The sequence below is a fragment of the Cryptomeria japonica genome, chromosome 5 (genome assembly GCF_030272615.1).
Source record: "Cryptomeria japonica chromosome 5, Sugi_1.0, whole genome shotgun sequence".
In the NCBI taxonomy this organism is placed as follows: Eukaryota; Viridiplantae; Streptophyta; class Pinopsida; order Cupressales; family Cupressaceae; genus Cryptomeria; species Cryptomeria japonica.
The window spans coordinates 757321013-757331309 of record NC_081409.1 but is presented as its reverse complement, the minus strand read 5'-3'; positions in this window follow the sequence as shown (position 1 = coordinate 757331309).

The window sequence follows — 10297 nt, the reverse complement described above, 5'->3', positions numbered from 1 at the left end:
AGTGTCACAATTATGAAAAACAACCCATCAAAGTTTGAATTGTTTTACACTTAAGGCACTAAAGAAATAGCGCTAGTAGGGTGCGACCTAAAATTTTTGGGTGATTTTAGGAGTGAAACAAGAGAATTTATATCATTACCCACCCACCCAGCATATTGGTGCTAATAGTTTGACCCCACAACAAATAGAAAAAAGTTTAGGCAACATTGCAACTTTGTATTACATGTACTTGATGTTTTTTGCATCAACAAAAAAATTGTTGCCCCAAGAAAATGGATTTGAGTCTTTAAAATAAGAGAGAGATTATTATAGAAAGGCTTTACATGACCCTATAGGTTTAGACAATATGTTTTTAGGTATCATGATTTTTGAGAACTAACCCATTAAAGTTTGACAATTTCTCGCACTTAGGGCACTTAAGAAAAAGTGTTGGTATGGTGTGGCCCGTAATGTTTAAAATATATATGGAGTGAAATAGGAGTATACCTAGCATGAAATAACTCACCTAATTATGTTGGTACTAACGGTTTGGCCTCATGATGAACAAAACAAAATTTAGGCAACAATACAACTTTTCATTGCATGCACTTGATGTTTTTTGCATCAACAGAAAAATTACTGCCCAAAGAAAATTGGTTTGGATCTTGAAAATATGAGAGAAGTTATTATAGAGGGGCCTCACATGACCCTTGAGGTTCAGATGGTATGTTCATAGGTTCCATGGTTTTCAAGAAACAACTTGTCAAAGTTCAACATTTTTTTACACTCAGGATACTTAGGAGAAAGCATCGATAGGGTGTGGTCTAGAATGTTCAAGATATTTGGGGAGTAAAATAGGAGCATGGATAACATAAATCTACCCAGCTAAACATGTTGGTATTGATGGTTTTTCCTCACAATGAACAAAACAAAATTTAGGTAAAATTGTAACTTTTCATTGCATGTAGTTGACATTATTTACATCTAGAAAAATCGTTTCCTTGAGAAAATGGGATCAAGTCTTGAGAATATGAGAGAGGTTATTGTATATGAGTATCATGTGACCTTGAATATTAAGATGATACATTTGTAGGTATCACATTTTTTCAGAAAAAAAACTTGTCAAAGTTTGATAGTTTTATTCACTTAGGGAACTTAAGAGAAAGCATTGGCAAGGTGTGGCTTGGAACGTTCAAGTGATTTGGGGAATGAAATAGGAGAATGAAAAGCATAAAAATTCTCACCTAGATATGTTAGTACTAACAATTTGGCCCCATGACAAACAAAATAAAATTTAAGCATCATCACAACTTTACATTGTATGCACTTGATGTTTTTTTAATGACAATAAAAATCTCAGAACTGAGAAAATGGGTCCGAGTCTTGCAAATCAAAGAAAAATTATTGTAGATGGATTTCACATGACCCTATAGGTTGAGACAATATATTTATAGGTGTTATAGATTCTAATAAATAGCTTGTCAAAGTTCGATAACTTTTTGCACTTAGAGCAATTACGAGACAACAGTAGCAGGGTGTGGCCCAAAATGTTTGGGATATCTGGGGAGCGAAATAAGAGAATGCCTAGTATAAACCCTCCCATCCAGACACATCAGCACTAATAGTTTGACAACACAATGCACAAAATGAAAGTTATGCAATATTGTAACTTTTCATTGCATGCATCTAATAAATTTTCCCGCTTGCTTCAACCCTTGCATCTTCTTTAGCAAACCAAGCTCATAGTCAATAGAAATGAATTGTCTCTTCAATTTTTCCACCATCTAATCCCATGTCATTATTTTCTTTTTTCCTCTTCTATCTCTTTATAGTTGAACTTCTTTTCAGTAAATATTGGCATGAACTTTCAACTTTTTCTTTGAAAAATTAATCCTTTTAGGATCTACTACTTCTTCATACTCAAAATACTCTTCCATATCATTGATCCAATTGATCAACTCTTCAAGATTAATATTTTCAGAAAATGTAGAACCTTCAACCTTTGGCCTTTTCCAATCTTCGAAATGCCTCTAAAATCTAGCCTCACCAAGATCTCTTGTAACTTCTTGTTCTTCTTCAAATTGTCCTTCTCCTTAGATTCATCCTAACTTTCATCTCTTGCTCTAATATCAATTCCCATATGCAACTTATCTTACAATGCATAAACTTGTCTCTAGAGGGCTCTAAAACCCTCTTATGTTATAGTAACATTTCTTCCACCATGATTCCTTCATGAAGGCATTTTTCTCACTTTTCTCATAGACCCACAACAACAGTCCTAATACAAATTGTCTCATGTTTGGTGATCTGATAACACACTCAATTTTTTTTTCTTTAGTACCACTTGATGAAGTACACTCCCCTTACAAAACCAAACACACAACAACAACAAATGAATAAATATAAAGCATGAGAAAGAAACACTTATTTTATATTACCCTAATGAAATGAAACTAGTACATTCAAAAAATAACATGCACTACAACTACATGAGATTTCTTGTTACAATAATCTACAAGTAAAAGCCACAATCTGTAGTACATGAACTATAATTTGTCACTCCTCATTCTACTTCTTAATCTAGATTGTTGGCATTATGTTGTCATTTATGTCGACCGATATGGAATGGTCATCGGTGAGCAGGTAGTGGTGACCGGTATGGGTGAAGTAAGTAATGATGTCAGCTAGTATGAAGGATGGAATGTGTAAGCAGACATACAAGTATTTTACCAATACATATGAAATGCATCATTGATTGGTAAATCAGGACCACCAGTAAGGTAAAGCAAGCAAGCAAGTGAAGAACTGAAGGATGTGAACCGGTATACACAGAGAAGTTTAATGTTGCTGGTAAATGGACTGAATAGTTGGACCAACATGTTTGATGGAAGGTCAAGTTGATCCACTAACAGAGACCACCGATAGAGAAGAGGTCACTAGGTATGAAGGACAATCGGTGAAGGTAGGGTATACTGGTAAGGTGATTTGAACCGGTAGTCAATCTTGGTCGGTGAGGGATGCCAAACTGACATAGAAAACTAAGAATAGGTGGATGTCAACAAGGATGACATGTGGAAGCCAGGTGGTGATCATGTAGAGGTCGGTGAAGTATTCATCGACATAACAGTCAGCAAGTAGGTCAGATTTTATGAAGAACCCACAAATCATGGGAGGATGGCAGAAGGTTGCGGCTTGATGAAGACAAGGTGGCAAGTGATTGAACAGACCCTACAAGAAGATCTGACCGTTGTACCCATTTGTCGAAGGAAACAACCGATTCATTAATGGCGTTTGATAGAGAAACATAGAAAAGCATGTTGCAGACATCCAAATATAAAAAACACACATTGGAATGCGAGGGGTTGGTGGTGCTAATTGATGACATGCAGATCATCACTCCAGAAAAGAAGATCGGATCAAATCTAATATGGATGGAGTTGGTGAAGGTAAAACCTAACATGACACCGTTTGAATGTTGTTTTGGCAGGAACCCTACAAGATAAATATGTTAGCTTGAGACTGAAATGTGTTGATGCTTTGATGCAAAGTATGAGAGGAAAGAAATCTTGAGAAAGAAAGATGATCTGCCTTAGAGTTATTTCACAAGTTGTTACAGTGTGAGTTAGTGGATTGAACCATTGAGAGGGTCTAACTGGTAGAGATGGAGTAACCGGTAAAATGTTATAGTCTAAATAGTCAAGCATACTAGTGTGGAGTGATTGGTTAGAAAGGCATCCAAGAGTGACACTGTGAAAGATGAGGCTGAGAGAGAGAGAAGAAATGATGGAAGTAACCAGTGTGTGATCAGGAAGAGTAATCTGATAACCGATAGTGTGAGAACTAGTGAAGAAGAGGAGTTATTTAATCAATATAAATCCATTGATCAGGTGTTGCAAAACTCATTTGCAACCAAGTGCTATAACTGTATCAAAATTGTATTGCATTATACAACACCGAGTTGGAGCTTGGTGTAGGGGTTGGTTCTCCTTGTGTTGGTGCCCTAAATCTTTGTAACCCGTTGTTTCATTGTGAGGCTGGATTGGAGCAGTAGACTCCAACATCATTTCTCACTGAGGCTTTTCCTATATTGGGTTTTCCTCATACATCTGGTGTTGTGGGTTATGCATTTGTGTATTTGACTCTTTTGATATCCTCTCTTATCTTACCGGTTTGTTGGTTTAGTATTTAAGTTGATAACCGGTATTCCAAGCTTGGTTGAAAAGAAAAGATTTTAAAGAACCACTGATTCACACCCCTCTCAGTGGTACATTGTGTTCAACAATTAGTATCAGATCATAGGTTCTTGGTTGATTAAAGCTTTCTCTAGCTTGGGTAGTGTTAGTTGACCCATAATTTTTTCCCTTTTAAATATTTCAATCCACGGGTTGCCTTTTGTGCCTTTACTTTCGTCGGGTCATTCATTTTCCTTCGTACTTGAACCATTGAACTCTTTCAAAACAAAAGTTCAATAGGTTCAAGGTTCAAAGCGCGTTTTGTAAAAGAGTCATTTGTGGTCTTTGTCATCATACAAACAAGTGCGCTTTTGTTTGTGGTCATTGAAGTTTTGAATCCGTTGAACCAAATTTCAAGCGGTTCAAGGTTCAAAGTTCAAAATGCCTTTTTGTGAGTCGCGGAAATGTATCATTATATGACAAGCGTGAGTCCTTATGTTTTGAGTTGATATGCGATCTTGAACCTTGAACAAAATTTCAAGCAGTTCAAAAGGTTCAAGGTTCACGTTTAATAGTCCTTTTCTTTTGTTGCTTGTTCCCGGTGTTGTTTTGTGTGCTGTCCATTCACTGTTATATTTCTTAAGTGAACTTTAACTGTTGAGCCTTTTTGTCAAGCGGTTCAAGGTTCATGGGTTTAGTTCAAAACTAACTCTAAAGCTTTTTGGTGGAAATAAAAGCGGCGTGGCAAGAAGGAATATTCCCTTATTTGGCAATTTAAAATTCTAAATGTGGAGAGTAATTATGAGAACATCAAATTACTTGTGCGGAAGTGATGGATAATTAAGAAGGTGTTAGTTTGTGTCATTTCACCGTTACTTCACATGCTTGGGTAAATCATGCTGAAGCGTTTGTAGCTTTAAAGATATTTATCCGTTCGATTGAAGGAGATGTGTATGAATTTGTTTCCATATTTAGGAAGGTCACAGTTGCCATTCTTCAGTAAATTGGAGGTGCCGAAGGTAAAATAAGCTCTATTCTCTGAAATAATTTCCATTTTTCATGGTGTTAACGAGTAAGTTCAGTTGATTTCTCCTAAGTGTGTTTCTTTGAGATTCTAAGGTTTTTATCAGTATAGAAAAGGGAAATCTCTAAATTATTGGGGTAGGCTATTGTCTTGTTGTTAAAATTTCTTGGTTAAGGGGGTAGATAGTTAACATGAGGCTTGTGCTACCGAAGCTTGGCCAGACCTCATGTCTAGTGAGTATTTTGCCAGAATTGGAAGACACCTCCTTAATTCATGTAGATTTAGGGGATTTCCTGGAAAGAACCAAGAACCCTAAGACTGGTTTATTAATGGAAACGATAGTTAAGAGTGGTCTTGTGGAAGCTGCTGTGTTCCCACTCATCACACCGTGCCCAGATTTAGTGTTGGCATGCATGAACAGATATGACTCTGAAAACAAATGTATCAGAACCAGTGATGGTGAAGAGATGGTTAGAATTGATAGAGAAACGGTGATGGAAGCAATGGGTATTCTGCATAAGGATGAGTATGAGGACAAAATAATTGGGAGTTCATATGCCTATTTTTTTGAAAAGAAGAGCAAGTACAAGAGTGTAATTGCTAGAATTTGTCTCTTGAAGATTCAAAAAGGAGGATCACGGTTACCCAAGCCCCTGACCAGAGAGCACTTCATCCTAGAGATGCGGGACATTGTTATACTTTTGAACAGAGTAAAGGGGAATTCACATTCCTTCTACTGAGAGGATTGTATGTACTTTTTCGTCCAAGTGGTTCTATCCGATGACAGATTTATGGATTGGTCTCAAGTAATTGCAGAGAGACTTCATGAAGGATTGAGAAATTTTGTGGGGATGACGGGGTTTTACATGTCTTCTTATCTTTTCTACATTTTATCTTGCACAAGGGATTGGCTTGGACTACCTAATGAACCCTGGATTGATGGAATGAGGGTTTATAAATTTTACCCTTTGTTGCAACAACAAAGACATGTTGAGCAGATTGACAGGTGGAATGGAGTCTTTGTGGGGAGACTTGCCTTTGAGCTTTAGGGTGATGCAAACATGAGAATGTCAGTTGAAGCTATGGAATTTGTGACTATATATGGAAGTTTCTTTATCCAATTTCCTTGGTTTACTTACATATGGGTAGGTGGCTTTGAAGGCCAACCATTCATTCTTGTTCTTGGGTACCCTCTCCTTTAGTGCTCCCTATATCCATCCTTGGTGGAAGAACTTTGGTTAGTGGTACAACTCCTAATCCGTCGGTCACTCCTAGGTCTGAGCCTTTTTCAATAGTTTAGACTCCCTCATCTTCTCTTGGAGTTTCTTCAATAAGTGCTCAGTGCTTTCTTGAGGCTTGTCTTCTTCACTTGGGTCGGTGGATGTATTTTTCCTCGAGGCTGACCTTGTCTTTTGAACGTTGTCCTTATGGCCCCTTGACTGAGGTACCCCTAAAGTGGATTCCTTTTGTTTTGTCCTTGAAACGCTGGGCTTTACCCTCTGGCTTAACCATTGTTTAGTCTTGTTGATGACCACCTGGGAGAACTTTTCCATATTTGTGTCTTCGCTTGCAGACCATTTTACTGGGGAGAGGGGCCTATTATCTATCCTTGATTCCCTATACACTGGATCAAGTAACTCTCCATCATCCCTCAAGTCTTTAGGGAGGTTAGTCTCAATCCCAAAATATCTTACCTATGGAATAGATAATATGTTATAGCTCTTCTCCCTAACCTCAAAACTATCTTGCAGGTTGGCCCAAAAGTCCTCCAAGCTAGGCATGTGCCCCTCATATGCCTTCGACATAGCTTGTTTAAGTTTACCATAGGGATCATAGAACTCCCTAGCATGGTCATACTCCAAGTTCAAATCTTGGAGCTCTTGTTCTGCTAACTTTTCCACTTGTATTTTAGAACAGGCAAAGTATCCAATAGATACCAAGAAATCAATACTTCTTTTATGTTTTGAGGACAACAATGACTAGAGGCCCACAAGCTGCCTCAAATACTCTAGCAAGATTATCCTATCATAACAGTACCGGGGTAGGAGCATTGGGTTACCTGTGAATCTACTAACCCTGATGTAAGTAGAGCATGGGTTTTGGATAAACCAACATGCCCACTCTCAGATGATATCCAATGCCTCTAGGCTAATCCGGTATCTCGCATCTCCTATCAATTTGATTATTATTGGAAAAATGAAAGCATCATTAACTCTCTTGAAGTGAGTCTTGGCATTGGCCAGAGTGAGTTGATGATAATACCCCCATATCTTCTTCTGTCCTTCCTCCTCTCCCAATTGACCTTCTACCTACAGCCCTAGAAACTTTCCAGCCCTAGCAGCTACCTAGATGACATATGAAGTGAAAAAGAACTTTTGGGTATGCTGAACTTCCTTCATCTATTTACAGATATTGTCTGAAAGGATCTATGGCCAGTCAAAGTATTGTTTCCCTATTAAAATGGTGGTCATAAATTGGAACATCCACGACTAAAAATGCTTACAATCTGGCTTGCCAAAGGCCCTGCTAAGCATAATGATTAAATCTCTTTGAGGCTCTTTGAAATTTGCCCTTAGGATCTCCATTGCCTTGAGACTTGTCTTTATTTCTTCTTCTAGCCAGTTTGTATTCATGTGCCTCTTGTTGACTTATATTTTATCATTCCATGATTTTAAGGCCTCTTCTTCAGTTAATAGAAACACCTCCTCCCTAGTTGGGAATCCAAAGACGAACCCCAACATATCTCGAGACAAATCTATGACTGTCTTTCCTTGTGCATCTGTGCACTTTCTAGTTTCTGGGTTATAGAATGGGGCAATGGCCATTATGAACTCTGGTGCCTGTAACAACTATGGGAAGACAGTAGCCTCCACTAAGCCAGATCTCTTGATTCTCCTGTGGAGGGCCTCTAGACTAGGTTTGTCCAGTTGAGTCTTGATATCCTCAATTTCTATGTGGCCTATTTCCATATCCGTCACCCATCTAACTTGATCTTCCAGCTTTGAAACATAGACCTGTCCTTGATAATGATACTTCATGGTGGTTGGGAGTATATCAATTTCTTTATCTCTTTTGCTGGAGGATGAGTCCATCTAACCACTCGAACCTGCAAGCAAAACACAAATCTTTAGTCTTCAATATTAGAGATAAACTTTGATTTACTTCAGGACTTCGGGGTCCCAGGGTCCCGGGCTAGGCACAAGTGGAAAAGGCTCGAAACTTTGGGGTTCCGAGGTTAGGCGTATGCAAAATTCACCCAGAACTCCGGGGATCCAGGGTTACGGGTTATGCAATGGAAAGGCCCAGAACTCCGGGGATCCAGGGTTCTGGGGTCATGGAATGGCAATGCCACCCAGAACTTCGGGGATTCGGGGTCATGGAATGAAAAGATTTGGAACTCCGGGGATCCGGGGTCATGGAATGGCCAACCACCTAGAACTCTAGGGTTTTGGGCACAAAAAATAGGGCACACAATGAAAAACAAAGGCACACAAAAATGAAGTGAAAGAAAAACAAACAAAAAAGAAAAACTAAACTAGAAACCACAAGAAAGGCAAGAAAATTCACCAACCTGGTGAATCGAAATGGTCGAAAACACCAAGGAAAGCTCATAGGTCCGGAAGTTTGTGACTTAGAGCTAGGAAAGAGGAGCTTTGAATGCACAAATGAACTTTAAAAATTCCATCAACCCTATTTATAGCTCATCATAAACCTGTCCATACAAAACCTTAAACATGACCTCGGGACTCTGAGGTCCCGAGCTCAAAAGAAAACACCCTACCCCGAAACTCTGGGGGGGGGGGCGGGGTTCTGAAGCAAGCAAGCAAAAGACGACCTCGGGACTCCAAAATATTGAGGTAAAAAATAAAAGTACCTTGGGACTCCAGGGTTTCAGAGTATCGAGGTAAAAACAAAAAAGACCTCGGGACTCTGGGACTCCGGAGTTCCGAGTTAAAAACAAAAAGGGACCTCGAGACTCCAGAGTTCTAAGGTAAAAACCAAAAGGGACCTCGAGACTTCGGGACTCTAGAGTTCCAAGGTAAAAACCAAAAAGGGACCTCGAGACTCTGGAGTTCTGAGGTAAAAACCAAAAGAACCCAAAGGGAAAAAAAAGAAAAGGGGGGCCACATTTCGACTCAAGGAGACTAATGGGGAAATAGATATGCTAGGCATAATAGGACAACTCACATTGTATTGATATGCTTGATCCCCCTTGCTCTGTGAAGCATGAGAGAGTATCGATCGAGCTATTAGTCTTCGCTGAGTCTTAATTTTGCTTTGAATTAATACAATAGGAATGTTATGAATCAGAGTCTGTGAACTCTCCTTTGAATATTCTTTTCAGAAATTTCCTGTGTGCAGTTTTGAAGGCATTTATTTGTGTTGATGGATAAATGTTGAAGCCTTTCGATGCTTTCTGGTTAGAAGTGTTAGCATATCAACTATATAATAAATTCATTGTAAATCATATGAGGAGCTACCTTCTAATGCAGAGGTTGAATTCTCATTCATTCTTCCAATTGTTGGTATATTTGTTTCTTTCTAAAGGGTAAAACAGAGTCATATTTTGCTTTAAGAAGATAATAGTTAAAATTTAAAGAAGGAGACAAATTTGTTAACCAACATGTAGATTCTGGTCAAAGAACACAATGACAAGAAATGAGTACGCCTCCTCAAAAGCCCCCATGTTTGATGGATCTAACTATGCCTTCTGGAGTAGAAGAATGGAGACCTATATTTCCTCCCTTGGTTTTGATGTGTGGATGTCTACCAAGAATGGGTATACTATCCCTAATGTTCCTCCTACTAATCCAGATGCTAAGAAGGAGTATGAGAACAATGCAAAGGATAAACATGCTATTCTAAGAGAGCTGTTAGATAATGAGTTTGTCAAGGTCATGCATTGTGCATCCACCAAGGATACTTGGGATAAATTGCAAAGATTATTTGAAGGAGATGCCAAATTCAAAGAGGCCAAGCTACAATCACTAAGGGGTTAGCTTGGAGGCATCAAGATGAAAGATGAAGAAAAGGTTATAGACTACCTTCACAGAATAGATGAAACTGTGAACACCATTAGAGGACTTGGAGAAGAAATTGATGATGAGATTATTGTTAAGAA